Source organism: Loxodonta africana, chromosome 20 (assembly GCF_030014295.1).
Source record: "Loxodonta africana isolate mLoxAfr1 chromosome 20, mLoxAfr1.hap2, whole genome shotgun sequence".
Taxonomy (NCBI): Eukaryota; Metazoa; Chordata; class Mammalia; order Proboscidea; family Elephantidae; genus Loxodonta; species Loxodonta africana.
In genome coordinates, this window is record NC_087361.1 from 77,113,206 (window position 1) to 77,130,691 (window position 17,486).

A 17,486-nucleotide genomic window follows, 5' to 3' on the forward strand; every position below is an offset into this window, starting at 1 on the left:
ACTTGGCTGCTAACCAAAAGGCTGGTAGTTCAAGTCCACCCAGAAGCACTTCAGAGAAAGAGCTTGGAGTTCTACTACTGAAATATCAGCCACTGAAAACCCTAGGGAGCACAGTTCTACCCTGACACTCGTGGAGTTGTCGTGAGTTGGAGTCTCCGCTATGGCAACCAACAACAGCAGCAACAGATAGGAATTAAGAAATAAAAGGGTTAAAGAAAAAGCTAATACATAATATGCATAAAATGATGAAAAGAGGAGTCCCGAAAACCCAAAACCCATTGCCATCAAGCTGATTCCAACACATAGCCACCCTATAGGACAGAATAGAATTGCCCGATAGGTTTTCCAAGGAGGGGCTGGTGATTTGAACTGCTGACCTTTTGGTTAGCAGCCTGAGCTCTTAACCACTGCGCCACCAGGGCTCCAAAAAAAAAAAAAAAATGGGGGGGGAGAGTGGGGAGCGGGAATAGAATTCTGTCACTGTCTGATAGTTTGTCGCAAATCATCAGTATTTCTGAGTCTCTATCAATTTGAGTGGGAAACCCTGATAGTGTAGTGGTTAAGCACTACAGCTGCTAACCAAGAGGTCGGCAGTTCGAATCCTCCAGGCGCTCCTTGGAAACTCTACGGGGCAGTTCTACTCTGTCCTATAGGGTCGCTATGAGTCAGAACTGACTCAACAGTGGTGGGTTTTAGTGGTTTGATCAACTTGAGTGTACAATTTAATTTTTTAGAGAATAAATATTTCTTTTCTGCATTCTATGGATATATGATCTGTTTATTTCTACAGTAATAACCACCTTCTTTTCCATAAAATGTTTAAACTACTTACGGGCATATTTATACTCCTCTGGCTGAAGAGCTTTGGCAACCAAGCTTTTTTCAAAATCTCGGCATCTCTAGACCTTTTTCCAGATGAAATTTAACTGTATTTGCATTTGTATAATTCACTCATCACTTAAAAGCATTAGCCTCACGGTTGGAATGTGGCAGCTGTTTAACAGGTTCCAGGCAACACTAAAAACTAGCTTTAAGACAGGAAACTGGGAAGAGTAGCAAATTTAATTGGAGTTTCAGAGGGGATATAAAAAAGCACCAAAGTTTATTTGATCCAAAATTATCTGGTTAGTACCCTCGCTCGTGCTGACTTAAAAAATAAAAGACAAAGCCACTTGGTTGGGAATGGCAAATAACAAATTGTTGAAAAGAGTTCTACAAACGAGTCACTGTGTCTGTTTCTTCAGCATTCATCTCCCATAACCATTTATAATGAATGCAGGACAGCTATTGCTCATAAATTAAATTCAAAAGGAATAATTCTGAAAATTAAGATATATTACTGTCTTTGCAACTAGGTGCTGTCTAGTTGATTAGTGGTGGTGGGAGGGTGTGCTTTCGGGTTTGTAAATAATAAACTCATAAAGATCACTTAATTCAAATTATAATTTTTCTCTTTTATCTCATAAAATCAAAGATGATTTATCTTCATCTCCAATAGATTTTCATTTATCAATGGTACTTTCTGAAATTTTGTTAAGCCATAAAAATTTCTGCAAATATATAAATATTCTTTTGTATTGTGAAATCCCTTTCTCATTTATCTCTGTCAGTCTATCTTCTGTGTACCTATCTATCCATCCATCCATCCATCCATCCATCCATCCATCCATCCATCCATCCATCCATCCATCCATCCGTCTATTTTCTGTCTGTCTATGGAAACATATTTGAACATTTAACAACATTTCATGTAACGTTTCTGGAGGAGAAACAGTTGTAAAGCATATAATGAGTGGTTTAAAATTGTTAGACTATCTGGATTATTGGTACACATCTCATAGGAACATTCTTATGCTGACGTTGACATCATCTCTGAATGAAGTCCTTTGTTTTCTCTTTCCTCAATTATGATTTCATGTATCAAGTTGCCACATGGTCCTATTGTTCAAAGAACAAACAGACCTATTAATATTTTTAAAAAGACAAAGTACTATGAAATGTTAACTAAATACCAGAGTTTTCGCCTGTTTGTTTCTTCTAAAATGTAGAAATGAGGACATGTTAATAAAGTCCTCTAGAATTATTCTAACTAAGAATAACTAAAAATAGAATAAAAACTATAAAAATCATAGACTCTCTGGGCTAGAAATGTAATTTAACAGGGTCCAAAATCAATGCATACATCTTTTAAGGAGCCCCAATATATCATACCCATTGTTGTCGAGTCAATTCCAACTCCATGTGTCATAGTGGCACATATTTGATGAGTAACCTGAGATGAGATATTGTATTTTCATAGGATTTATTTAGAAACATAATGTCTAACTGCAAAGGAGTCTTATCTTCTGACTGGAATCCTTCCTCAGGTCATAAGTCACCCACCTGTGAAATGACATACTAGATGGTTGATTACATTGGGTGTTGCGTAGAAGATCTTCTGGCATGTCCGAATCTACTATAGATTATCCATTCTTAAATGAGAAATTCTTATAAGAGTCATTTTTATGGAGTAAATAAAAATCCGTGTAATATATATTAGAATTCAATATTTTTTTTTAATTTTTATATTTTCTAAATATAGTGTCATATAGAGTATTAAAGCCACAAGAAATACTCTTTTATTAGAGAAGCAGCTTTGAACTAGGAAATTTGTCGAGTTCTGCTAATCTCATTGATTTTTACATTACTGTGCAGAAGAGGCAACTAGAAAACTGTCATAACTACTTTTATATCACAAATTCCACTCAAAAATTCCCACAGTCATGCACACTTTGTAAAATATATTTTTGTTTATTTGTTTTCTTCCCTTTTCTACCATCCTAACCAGTACTTACTCAACCCTCATGGGAAATAAAATAGTGTTATATACATTGCTTCACACAGATTGATGTAGAAAACATTTGGTACCCTGTTGATTGAAAGAACAGATGCTCATATAATTTATGAAGCCAGAAATACATTCACAATATCTTCCAAAAATAGAAAGATAGTCTAATAACATAGCTAGTGGAGAACGCAGTTAGAACCTTGGGAGACTCTAAGGGGCAGATTAAGTTTTGAATGGAGTAGAGAAAATTTGAAAGATGTTATCAATTTTCTGAAAATACTATTGTAATCACTCTGTATACTAAGTAATAATATTTTATTGTTTCTAGAATATGTTTTTTGATTACGCATTTCGGGTCTCCTTCTGGTATGTTTTATGCAATTTTTGTAAGCAAGAGATCTGCCTTTTTTCAAAGGCTGATAGGTTTTCCCCAGAAAATACTTATTTTCTCTAACACACGTTACTCCTACTTTTCCAAGATTAATTTACATAATACTTGTCAGAAAAGTTTAGAGACAAATACAGTATTTACCTGGGGTTAATTTTAACATTTTTCTGAATATCAACCAACATGTCTATCCTTTCCAAACTGACAGATTAATGTAAAATTAATGCAAAGTCTTGGGTCAAGGGTATCTATAGTTCTTTGATAAGATAAAACAAAACAAAACACTGCCTACTATGGTACCAGATGTGAAAGTCAAGACGGTGATACTGTTGTCATCATGACTCTTCATTATGAAAAAAAAAAAAAATCCTAGCTTCAACTATGATTTAGATTTTCTTTATAATCAATTCATTCCAAATTCACTCTATCAGCAAAAAGACAATTTTTCTATAAAAAACACTATATTTCTTATAAATGATTCCTTTAAATGGTTAAAATTACTCATAAAAGAATACTTTTGATAGTCCAATATAATTTATCTACAAAACCAACTCATGGCCTTTGAAAAAAATGTAGTAATATATGTATTTTCTTTCCTTTCTTTGTTTCAGATAGAAGGCTATTTTTCAGAATAAAGAAATGCTGAACTATTTCCCCAGTGGACAAACCTTGAAAAATACCAAAAATGAGGACTAAGCTAAATTTAAAACAGTACCAAAATATTTAAACACGAGCCTAATTCTACATAGAGCCAATGGCATACTGGTTTGATTTTAAATGATTCATGACATCAGCTCAAAGACAAACTATTTTAATTGGTGAACACATAATCATCCCATCATCCTGAAAACTCTGTAGTCCTCATACTCTACATTAATGTTGGAGATTAAGGCAGGGATGCATTAGGTTAATCAAGGGTTCCTAACTTGAAGAAAGTTTAATTAAGGTTAATTGCAACTTTTAAGGAGACACCAATCCTCCTTAGAACTATCTGTCTTGGAAGAGTTCTCCCAGCCTGTCAGTCAGTACCACCTACCAGGTAAGAAAGCAGAGTGCTGTATTTCACTGGGAATGCTGTTTGCTTTTTTTTTTTTTTTAATTTGATATATTTGGAGGCTATTTAAGAAAGAAACATTCTTTTTTTGTTGTTGTTTGTTTATTTTAAATTTTAGAAGTGGGAAAGCAGCTGCTCTTAAAGGGACAAAGCATTAGAAAATTAGAACTGGATTAAAATCTCTGTTCCTTAAATAATGTTGGTTTTCATTCTAATCCTTACTGACTAGCTCTTACAAAGAATTATTTGGAAATTAAATGTACTGGAGTATATGAGGATGATTTTATTATCCAGATTTTGAAATGAGGAAACTAAAGCTCAGAGAGGTTATGTAATTAAGCAAGTTACTGGCACAGCCCAGGTCCATTGACCTAGTTCTGTTGCTCTTTATGTAGCTGTTACACCACGCTGCTCAATATAATGCATTTCTTAAAATGCCTCAATTTACCATGCACAGAAAAGTTTTATACGTGTAGAGACAGTTTTTATGTTTGCATTCTCTACCGAAAAAAAATTCTAATATAGCTTGTGATAATAAATAGTTAATATAAGGAAAGTAAGATAAGGAAAACTATCAATAAATCTAAACGATTATTGAAAGTGACCTTCGTGTTAAAATTATGGTGTTTTGTTTTGCTTTTGTTTGTTTTTTCCTTCTCGACTGGATTAAGCTCTGTAAATATTGGAGGTTATACATGGCTTTTAAACAAACAACACAAAAACATTTACATCTATGAACACTTACAATAACAAACACCACGAAGAAGGATAGTACATAGATTTCCAAATCTTCTCAGAGCTTAAAGATGCTTTCAAATTTGTAAATGCTCAATAAGTGTCAGTTGGGTTGATTTGTCTCTGGAAAATATTTTTGTATGACTTACAGTCTGTTTTGGAACAGATATATAATGTGGGTTTCTGAGATTAAACCCAGTTAGTGTGTATATTAAAATAAACCCATGATTATTTTTCAGTTGCTAATAACTTTGCCAAATAGTGCAAAGGTTGTACTGGAAATTCCTCTCTTCTCCAAACTAAATTCATAAGATTTTAACAAAGGGACTAATTTAGAATCATTCCCGCAGTTTTGGAGGGAAATTTTGGGGAGAAGGAAAGCCAGAAAATTTTCAAGCCCTTTGCTGTCAATAGGTGTAACGGCTGTCAGTAATTATGAAACTTGTAAAACAAAATTATAGTCCCTCTCGAGTGTCTGTTTTTCAGTAGTAAAAGACGTGTACTCTGAGCCAAGCTTTGGCATAACCGGCCTAGATTTTTCTTCTTGTTCAGTGGAGAACCATGTCCAAGTACTCAACATGACTCATAGTGCATTTAGTCAGTTTCTGATACCTTCAATACTTTAGCTCTTTCAAGTGAAGTAGCCAGAAGCCCCAGTAATTACAGTCATAGTTACCCAGAACGAGCATTTCCGTGGTAGGCACTTAACTGGTGTAATTCAGCAGGTAAAAGTGCCAGTGTGGAAACATTTCATGAGATTTCATATCCTGAACAGAGGAAGAAATCTAAAAAATTAAAAAAATGGAGATGGACCTGAGAAAGACGTCTTGGGGCTACCACCCCAAAATACCGGTTAGTCTGGAATCTCATTTCTTATAGATGTTGTTGTTGAGTGCTGTGGTGTTGATTCGGGCACATACCAACCCTATACAGCAGATCAGAACTGCCCCATAGGACTTCCTAGCCTGTAATCTTTACCTGAAGAGCCCTAGTGGCTAGTGGCACAGTGGTTAAGAGTTTGGCTGCTAACCAGAAGTTTGGCAGTTCAAATCCACCAGCCTTCCTTGGAAACCCTATGGGGGCAGTTCTACCCTGTCCTAGAGGGTTGCTATGAGTCAGAATTGACGGGTTATGGAAGCTGATCTTCAGGCCTTTTCTCTCCGAATAACTGTTGTGCCACTGGGGCTCCTTATTTCATAGATAATGTTATTTTATTTCTTTTTTTAAAAAAAAAAAAAAAGGCGGCTAACAGCAATGACTTTTTTTTAATGTAAAATTTTTCGCTTTTTAATTTGAAAAAAGATTTATTTCTATGAACAGAAAGTAAGCTGATTATAAATCTGTTCCTGGATATATGGCACCGCCAAAATGTTCAAACTGACCAACATTAAAGATGAAACTACAATGGCAGCAAAGTCTTAGTCCCTTTCATTTGTCCAGATCAAAGCCCACATGCTCAATTTAGGTCAAGCATCAGGCAGAGGAAAGGACTAGAGGCTGGCATTGAGATGCTCTATTTCACACACTTGCCCTTTGGAAGAACTGGCAGAGGCAGTCACTTAAATTAAATCTAGGTCATCAGACAAGATATGTAATCTATTCCTAAAACAGACAACTTCAGCATCCTGAATCCCTATGGCCTTTTATTGAGGCTCTCTGTGCTACTTCTTCATGCTCCTCTGTCAATTCAGGTTAGGGTTTGTTTTGCTTAAAAGTAGTATTTCGTGTATTCTGTGACTCTTGCTCATAGCAAATAAATCGCTTTGGTTTATTTATGACCTACTAACTTAAGCAAAACTGAGATGCTTAATCTTCCCACAAGCCTAGGGATGAGAAATAAAGTTAAAATAAATCTGCCCTTGATGCGAGTTGGTCTTATTCTGCTGACAGAACCCTCCAAAATTAGGGGAAGGTGGATCCAAAAACCAAACCCATAGTCCAGTCGATTCAGACTCATAACAACCCTAAAGGGCAGAATAGAATTAGCCCCCAGTTTCCAAGGAGCACCTGGTAGATTTGAACTGCCACCCTTTTGGTTAGTTGTCAAACTCTTAACCACTATGCCACCAGGGTTTCCTGAAGGGGTGGGGGCTTCCTGAAGGGGTGGGGGCTTCCTGAAGGGGTGGGGGCTTGAATAGGGGGTATTTATTCATAAATGGTTTATCACTTGTGGCTCTTTTGATTCAATGAAAACTGCAAGAATACAGACTGCTACCATTAGCTTAGAATTTTGGAATTACAATTAGTGTGGTCTAAAAAAAATAACGGTACTGCACATTTTCTTACAGAAAATGTAAAACCTCAGGAGTGTTGATTCTCAGTATTTTAAAGAAAAATATTGTATAGCCAAGGATTAAGACATGAAAATAAAGTGGTGGGAAACAGGGTTAGAAAATACAAAACACATGAAAGAATAGAAAACTGAGTTGAACCAGAAAGTGGAGTAATTTCTCTGTATGGAACATAAATAATCTTGACTATAGACCCCCTAGAAACTCTGGTGGCATAATGGTTAAGTGCTATGGCTGCTAACCAAAAGCTCGGCAGTTCAAATCCACCAGGCATTCCTTGGAAACTCTATGGGGCAGTTCTACCCTGTCCTATAGGGTCGCTATAAGTCGGAATCAACTCGATGGCAAAGGGTTTGGTTTTTGGTTTGGTAGAGGCCCCTGAAATTTATTCTCTTCTCTGACACTAGGCTAACTGCAAGCAAGAACCCAGAGATCCTATTTCATTCAAGTTGTGGAGAGCTCGGGCTGTTCAGAGATGAAGTTTTGTCTTCAACAAACTATGGCTTCATAAACTATGATTTTATTCTGAGGGAAGAAGAAAAAAATAGTAATTTTTTATGTGTAAATGACAAGACATTTAGTGCAATTTCTAATTATTATAGACTACTTTTATTTATACTTTTATTTTAAAATTTTTATTTTATTATTACATAGAAGAATTTAATTATGATCTTCAAAGGACTTCTAGAAAAAATATTTTTAGAAAACAAATAATAATATGGTTATTCATTGAAATAAATTGAAACTTCCCTAGAGCTTTACTTATTAGTAAGCCAAATGCATATTTTGTGTTAATGCAAAATACACAGCTTAAAGTCATTTATCACAGAGCATCCTTATTATACAAATGTTAGTAGATGTAACAAGAGATGAAGAGGCGTGATTGAAAACGGTTGTATATTGGCCTGACACTAATAGGCAGGCAACAGAACAGGAATGCTAACGCCTTCAACTGTACTTGGCAATGCAAACAAATGAATTCCCCAACTCTGCGATAGTACCGTTTCCAGCAGCAAACACAGAGAAGACTGCTTATACAGAGTTTTATTCTGTAGGAAAAGTTTGTTTATTTCAAAATAATTAGATAAACACTGCAGAATTCAGAGTCATCGTTTTTTACTCTGTGACTGTCCCCTCAATACCTACTTCCTACAGATCACTAGCCTCTCTTTCCCCAAATGATCTTTTAATTAGAGTAAACAGTTTGTCTACAAGTATTTAGAGGTCTTAAAATTCTCTAAGTATATGAAATGTCAGAATGTCTAAAAATTTAGAATATCAATTTCACTAATATTTCAAGAAGAATTTTCTTCACTTGTATAGACCGTAGTCACCTTCAAAGTAGTATTCCAAATCATCTTGGCTTTGTCTAACTTTCAGATAATTAAAACCACATTGAGTGCCATTAAGTGTATGAAATAATGACTTTCAATCCTGGTTTTGAAACATCCAAAGTGGCTTCCCTTTTTAATTGATGATTGAAAATGGTTCTAAAAATATGTGTAATAGTGGTCACAATAATTAAAAAATAAGAATAAATCAAAAAACACTCTTGAAGAAAGATCTGAAAAGAATCAAAAGAAAAAAAAGGTATTATGAGTTTCATAACTAACAAAGTTGGAAATGAATAGTAGTGGACATGCATAGATTATATTTATCTTTCAGAGTATTAGTGAAATCTTTGTACAATAAGCTAAGGACAATGGATTGTGCTGGTTTCTTTGTGTGTAATTTGTTTAGTATTCAGTATTTCTCCTGTAAGAATTATATTTTTGTGTAAATTATAGTAATCTTAAAACTTCATTCTAGAAAAAAATTACATTAAATATGAAAACGTAACAAAAGACCAAATCCATTGCTGTCGAGTCGATTTCCATTCATAGTGACGGTACAAGACAGAATAGAACTGCCCTATAGGGTTTCCAAGGAAGGCCTGGTAGATTCAAGCTGCTCACTTTTTGGTTAGCAGGTGAGCTCTTAACCACCACACTGCTCAGGCTCCAAAAAGTAACGCTGAGCAATATTTACTTAATTTGAGGAAATCTAAGAAAATTCTGCTAAGTTGTATAACCTACATACCTCATGTTTACCTATTATAAGCATACCCATTTCCACCGAGTCAATTCCAACTCATAGCAACCCTATAGGACAGAGTAGAAGTGCCCCACAGAGTTTCCAAGGAGTGGCTGGTGGATTCGAACTGCCAACCTTTGGTTAGCAGCCGAACACTTAACCACTGATCCACTATAAGCATAGCAATGTTTAAGTAATGAGATATTGTTTGGATTTGATACCTCAATATACTTTGAATATCAGTTTCTCCCTGTCACTAACAATGAGATAATCCCATTTTGAGGTCTACACTAAGATACGCATTTTTTAACTCAATGAAATAGATCCTTTTCTCTCATGCCATGTGATGTGGAGGCTTGCCAAACCCTTCGTTGGAAGAATTATGTTTCTTCTGTCTTATTCTTATGAAATGGCTTAAACTGCATGAAATTTATGATGAAAACTACTGTATTGATCTCCCCTCACCCTTTCAGATACTTACAGATACTAAAAAGTCAGCAGAATTCTGAGTTTAGAGGTTGCTTCAGTGAACATTCAACGCTGTCGGTGAGTTTGGAATTAAAATCAAAACCATCGACCGTTGATTGTACCCTAAGGCTAACCAACATCTACTCCATGACACTCAAAATCTGCTGAAGACAAGAAACCAAGGCAGGACGCACCTGGGATTTCTCTTCTCTGTGCAGAGATTTCTTTTTTAAAAGGTCACAATCAACATTCATTGCTGTCGGTGGGTTGAACTGTATGGACAAGCTCACTGAACAATGAATGCAACTGTGGCCCCGCTTTTTGCAGTCACCATCAAGAGATATCGCATCTTTGAAAGATGTATTGACAGTTGTAGCAGTGTTCTTAACTTTAACTTTTCCAATGTGTCAGAGTCTTCAGGTTTCTGTGTTCAATGTATAGCATATGATCACATTGCAATGAAAAAAGCATCAACTTTAACAAAAATAAGACTTCTCTACATTTCCATGAGATATAAATAGAGCATTTTTTAAAAGGTAAATGGTTTTGTCTATGAAATCTACAAAGTAACCACAGAGGATAGCATCGCTTCCTCCTGCTGCAGTGTAGGTGAAAGTGAAGAGGTGAAGGGAGACAGCAGCACCCATGCCTGGGCCACCTCTGTCATTAAAGCAACAGCCCCAGTAGCAGTAGGAACAGCGTTTAGAAATAGCTGTTCTCTACATCTTTTATTAGATTTACTGGTCAAATAAACATCAGGTAATTTTATCTTTTCTCAGAGTAGGTGATCTTTTTCTTACCTTTTCTGGGCGGAAACTCAACTAATACTTCCTATTGCTATGACATTTGCCAAAGAAGGAAATGTGTATAAATAGCTATGTAACAGATCACTTGATGACAGTCATATAGTAGATTAATTTCCTTTATTTCCCACTTTAAGGCAAAATTCTACCCACTTTCTCTGGGGTTAGCCTTCCGAGAACCTCATCTGCATCGTTAGACTTGTATCTGTGGCCTGTTACGTTGCCTCGTGTTACTCATCTGAATTTTCAGCTAAAAGGCTGTGTATATCATGGCTTTTCTTGCCTGGTTTGGCTCTATATTTTTATAATATTTGTCATTGAATTTGATCATTTGTAATAATACTACTCATATAATAACATCATAATAAAATGCTATGGAGAATCTAATTATGGTTGGAGTATTCTGGGAGGCTTCATGTTCATTTTGAAAAATCTATCAAATACATTATCCTTTCAGTTCCTTGATCTTTTCAAACCCACTAAACTTTAACTTCCATTGCAGAAATTCAGTCATGGGACCCTGCTCTAGACCTCAATATGATCCTAAAATGTTGTACCATGTCTAAAATCCAAAGTATGATACCGTATTCCTGACTATTACTTCCTATCATCCTAGATTGTTTTTTTTTTTTTTTCATTCTTTTGTATCCAAGACAACTGTCCTTTCAGCTTCAGTGGGTCTAAAAAAGCAAAATAAAAACCGCACAATTATACGGATGGGTGTTAGTACATAACTTCATTACTTAAAAAAACTCATTGCTCTCGAGTCAATTCTGACTCATAGCGACCCTATAGGACAGAGCAGAAGTGCCCCATAGAGTTTCCAAGGAGCACCTGTTGGATTTGAAAGGCTGACCTTTCGGTTAGCAGCCGTAGCTCTTAACCACTACACCATCAGGGTTTCCCTTTGTTACTTAGGTCTGCTGTAATACAAAACCCACAACTGAGTAGATTTTAAAGGACAGAAATTTATTTTTTCACAGTTCAGGAGGTTAGAAATCCTAATTCAAGCCTTTGGCTCTGGGAGAAAATTCCTGGAAATAGCTACGATCATTCCTTATTTTCTTGGTTATTCTCACATGGCATCTGTTTTACCCTAATTTGTGCTAGCTTCTGTGTCTTTTTTTTTTCTTCTGTGTCTTATCTGCTCTTTTTGTAATTCAGAAGTGACTAGGTTTAGGACACTCCCTATGCTAAAAAAATGGGCTTATTAACATAACAAAGAAAACCCTATTCTCAAACAGGATTATATCCACAGGTATAGGATTTAGGATTCCAACACCTATTTGGGGGACACAATTCAATTCTTAACAATTCGTTTTAATGTCTTCCAAAATCCTTGGTGCCCTCAACTCTCATCTAGCAATTCTTTCACCCTATTCCCCAGTAGTTCGTCCAAACTTTTACCTCTTTCCTCAAGTGATCCTCTCCACTCTCCACCACTCCACTTTCAGCAGATGAACTGGCCTCTTTTTTTATTGTGAAGCTTTGGTCAACCTGATTGCTCCTTCTAATTCCTAGTGTACAGCCTACTGTCTTCAGGCCCCATAGTTATCTCACTTCCTCCTGCCTTCTTCAGGTCATGTCTTCCTCTGTGATAGCCCTCTCCTCTTTTCTCATCCTATTGGTTCTTTCTATTTAAACCCATAAGGAGATTCCATTTTCTCTCTTCTCAAATAGAAACCAAATGAAATGTAAGGAAAACCAACACTGTACTCACTCTCATAGCCTAGCTCATCATCCTATTTCTTTCCTTCCTTTGGAAGCTGAGATTTTGGAACTAGTATGTGGTAGCTTGCAAGCACTGTCTACATTTGTTGACTTTCCATTTTTTCTCCCCAGTTACAGTTAACGTGAAATTTGGCTTCTTCTGTCATTCCTCTCTCCCACTCATGAATAACATTAATCTGTTGGAACTGCTCTTGACCAAATCATCAGTGAGCTCCATACTGCCAAATACAAACCACACTTTTCTGCCAGTTTTCCTACTGGAACTCTGCTTGATGTCTGACCCTATTGTGCACTTCTTCCTTCTTTGAGTCCTAATCTCCACTGACTTTTTTACCCTATTCATTTGGATTTCTTTTTGCCTTTATAGCAGTGACTTCCTTTCTTCCTTTTTAGAGGCTTCTCTTAATCTGCCCAATCTCTCAACACCAGTTTTCTACAGGCACATATTTGGCTTTCGGGCTTTCTTCTTTTCTCACACTTCAAAATCTTTGAAGGAATCTCAAGCACGCGCGTGATTTTTGCAGCTACTTAGACATTGCTGATGCTCAAGTCTTATCTCTGGTCTACCAAACCAAAACCCACTGCCAACAAGCGGGTTAGTGACCCTATAGGACGGTAGAACTGTCCCATAGGATTTCCAAGGCTGTAATCTTTATGGAAGCAGACTGCCACATCTTTCTCCTATGGAGCCAGTGGTGGGTTCAAATTGTGGACCTTTTGGTTAGCAGTCGAGAACTTTAACCACTGCCCCACCAGGGCTCCCCATCGCTGGTCTATATACCTCAAATCTATTAATCTGTTCTGCCATGAACCAAGCATATCCATGACCACAATTAACTCATCATCTTTCTCCCCAGGAGCTAATACTTTTCATACACTTGCAATCAAAGGCAGTAACCCTGGAGTCATTTCACGCTCCTCCCTCTTGCTTCCAGCTTTTTTCTGCGTTTATACTCACTGAGTCCTAAAGATGCTCACTTCTCGTTATGCTCAGTGCCTCTTTCTGTGTATTTCTACTGCCTTAGTTCAGAAACTCATTATTTCTGACCTGGACTATTCCAACAGTTTCATCGCTAACTCCCTATCTATTATCAGGTATAACAGATGCTTTATTAAAGTGTTTTATTTAACTTCCTCTTAGTCCAAAACCTGAAATAAATTAAGGTCCCAAACCTTAAGGTACAGTAAGATAAATATAAGAATGAGGTCGTTTGAAATTTTAAGTAAATTATTAACTCTAAACATTTGTATTTCTTCTGAAGGAATTTAGGAGTGCTTTATATCAAATGACATACTCTTCATTCATGAAAATCCTTTTCAATAGCATAATTTTCATGCACGTATGTTTGCATTACTAACAGAAGTCATTTAAAAAAATACAATTAACTAGTCTTGAACATTGCTTTTAGTTTTCCACAATGTACACATGCTGTTATTATATGAAATAGATGATACAATGACTAAATTATTATTTCTATAACTTTCTCAATTTTAAAATGTAAGATAGGAGGAAGTAGGATAGAAGTCATATTCTAGCAAGTGTGATTAGGTAGTGTTAGGCAGTCATCATTCAACTGGTACATCAAGATATCAAAAGAAAAATATATGAAAAATTGTAATTATTTCATATATTTCAAGAAATTATTACCTTACAAAGTGGGCAAATTTAACAAATAATTTTCCTTCTGTAGATAGTTTGGAAAGAAGGGCTAATCCAATTTTTACTTTATTTTGTGCATTCTCTCATAACTCATTTACTTAAGGACTTCCTTTGATTTGTAACTAAATTTTTCTATTTTTTTAAACTTATTTAAAAGTTTTCTCCTATTTTGCTTTGCTTTGTTTTGTTGTCTGCTGCCAAAACACACCTAAATGACTGTAGGTCCTGGTTCCAAAAAACCACATCACAAATGATCCTTAACTGTTGGTCAGTTGTAGAGAGACATGAAGTAAGATGTAACTACCATGTACTTTATGGAGCTCCACTGACTTCTTTACTCCTTGCAAGAACCATTAAGGAAGGAAACGCTGTCTGTATTTTAGATTGGGATGAGACAAAAAGAATATGTTTAATGTTACAGAACTGGTAGAGGGAGGCTAGCTTGATGCTAAAACTATACTGCCTTTTGAATAACTATTTCTAAGAAAATAAAAATTAGCATATTCATTTCAAAACAAAACCTTGCCTCATTATCTTTTACTGGGGTTTAAGTAAAATGTAAAGACATGATCTGAAAAGAAGATATATATCCCTAGACTACATATTTGGAAAGATGAAAGTAGAAGGTAAGTGATTTGAGAATTGTTATTTATTTATTTATTTTCTTGTTTATCAGAGAAAGTAAGCTCATTAAGGCAGAGGCTTTGCCTGTTTTGTTTGCCGCTCTGTACCTGGCATGAGGTACAAGGTCAAGTACATGAGAGGAGCTCAATAAATGTTAGTTGAATGAATGAGTCAGGGACATGCTTATTCATCAGGCAGTGTCTTCAGCAACTGATCAATATAATCACATGCTTCAGGAAAGATGCTATATGCCAAACCTGACTCTTGGATCTCTAGGAGTCCCTGGGAAGCACAAATGGTTAAGTGCTCAGCTACTAACTGAAACACTGGCAGCTCGAACCTACCCAGAGGTGCCTTGGAAGAAAGGCCTGACTATCTGCTTCTGAAAGATCTCAGCCACAAAAACCCTATGGAGCAAAGTTCTACTCTACAACACACAGGGTCACCATGAGTCAGAATCAACTTGACGGCCACTTGTGGCAATGATTGTCTCGGAGAATACATGCACACCCAGGGCCTCCAGTTCTAGTCTGCAGAGTGGAGTCGCAGCATTTACTTACTTATTCATCATATGTGAACTTAACACTGTATTTCTTTAAATCTAAGACATAATGGCAAGATGATCCATCATTTCATGATCTACTAAGAAAGAAACAAAACAAAGGAACAAGCAGAAAACCCTGACCATTATAATCTTAAAGCTTGTCATCAATGTTAGGACACATCTCAGTTTCAGAGAGTTAATAGCATGAAAAATATACATCTTAAAATCAGTGGAATACAGTATTTACCCTCAGAGCTTCACCCTTGCTGGTTTCATTGCTTATACTAAATAATGGACACAATAAAACCTGAAAAGGTTAATGCAAGTAAGAGGAAATCTATGGAAAGGTTCTGGAAATGATTTTAAGTTTTCCTACTAATGACCACAAATGAAATGCATGGTTAGCACTTTATGGGTGTTTTAAGGATTTTCAAGGGTTGTTTTAGCATATACATAATTTTAATCCTAGATGCTGACTTAAAAACTTAACTTTCCCCCTTCCCCATAGGTAATAATAACTTTTAGATATAAACCAATTTTTCTTAGGTTTCCAAAACTATAAATTACAGCTAGTAAGAACTAGTATTTATTTAGCAGCCAAACTTGTATACTTAAATATTCTTTTATTTTACACGATGCCATAAAATTCTGATACAATTTTAGTAAGCTTTAATCATATTTTCCATGTCACGCCCCCAACCTCTTTAGAAAAATTCATCGTTCTTCCTGCTCTAAGAAATCAGATTGTAAATACCTTCAGAGTCCCTTAAATTGCCTCCCCCAACCAATGCAAATTTTTCTGAAAAATCAACACCAAATTAGAGAAATAAAAGATTCCACTGTGTTCACTGCCTGAGTCTCTCTAAGCCCCTGACAGACAGCTTGGACCCATGAACATAAAGCTTTAGCTTGTGGCGCCAAATCACACAAAGCCATTTTTAAGATGCCTGGTCTATGCTATCAATCCTCTTACCTTAGGCAACCCCCTCCTGCTGGTTAAGTGCTAACACATGCTTTGCAACTGCAGAAAGGGATATGGTTTACAGATTAAAATTAGATGCAGAATTAAATTGCTTGAACACAGCAAAAAAAGAAGGGGGTAGTAGTTGGGGTAGAGAAGACAATTTGGGCATGCCAATACTCACACACACTTAATTCCAAGATTTGGATTTCCATGAATTTCCATTCAAATTCTTGGATTCAGGCTCTGCTTTCGTTACTGAGACTCATTTTCAGAGCAATAACACATAGAATCTGTCAAAGAATACACAGCCCCATGAAAATGTATGTTCAAATTGTGGAATTTACAGCCAGGAGAGACCGCTGAGTCAAACACCAGAGCTCCTTTGAGAAAGCCAAGCAGAGTAATTTAATGACCACTAATGACATTTGTAACTTTGCAGGCTACTATAATAAGAGTAATCAGATCTCAGGCATTAGGGTGTAATATGATCACCTGTGCTTTTCAGAAAGGCATTTCAGTACACATCAACAGCGTTGCACAGCTGGTCAAGCACATTACTGGCAATGCTAGAAAAAGGGGAGGAGGGAATCGCCTTCCTCCAAATCTCTAAATGCCCCTGCAACTGGTGAACACAAGCTAGCACAGCAGTTATGAAAGGTGCATCTTCATTAAATCAAAAATTTTGGCTGTTGCCCTAAAGCCTAAGACCTAAACCGCCGGGAAGCAGTAAAAAAAAAAACAAAAAACACAGTATTCACTCTCTTTGTTTAGAAAATAAGGTCATAGAATAAAAAGTAATTTACTCATTCATTCAGCAAATATGTGTTGGGAGGCTACTCATGCGCTGATGCTTTGCTGCATGCTGAGGATACTTGGTAAGCACAGACGTCGCCAGCTTCCCTGGAATGTGATGTCTAGTGACAGAGAAAGATATCAGTCATGTAGTTACAGAATTAACACCTGTTGCCGTCAAGGTAACCCCAACTCACGGCAGCCCTGTGCGTTGCAGAGGAGAACTGTGCTTCCCAGGGCTTTTAAAGGCTGGTTTTTGGGAAGCAGATCGCCAGGACTTTCTTCCAAAGTGCCTCTGGATAGACTCCAAACTCTGGTTACACCTTAGAGGGCTCTAAAGTAAAAGGAGGAGTTCCTGCATGGTGCGAACTGCTGAACACTCGACTACTAGCTGAAGGGCTGGCAGTACAAACCCATCCAGAGGCACCTCAAAAGAAAGGCTGGGTGTTGTGGCTCTGAAAGATCAAAGCCTTGGAAATGCTACAGAGAAGTTCTCCTCTGCACGCATGGGGTTGCCACGAGTCAGAACTGA

At 36.5% G+C, this 17,486-nt stretch overlaps 2 long non-coding RNA genes across 13 annotated transcripts in view; one reads left to right on the plus strand and one right to left on the minus strand.

The window, feature by feature from the left end:
- The window catches only part of LOC111750700 (uncharacterized), a 231,195-nt gene that overhangs the window by 81,450 nt on the left and 132,259 nt on the right, over positions 1-17,486 (plus strand). The window lies entirely within an intron of this gene.
- LOC135228318 (uncharacterized) overlaps positions 11,222-17,486 on the minus strand; it is a 31,132-nt gene continuing 24,867 nt past the window's right edge. Inside the window, exon 6 of the long non-coding RNA XR_010318773.1 lies at positions 11,222-17,076. This is a non-coding gene — a long non-coding RNA (uncharacterized LOC135228318). The remainder of the gene's footprint in view (positions 17,077-17,486) is intronic.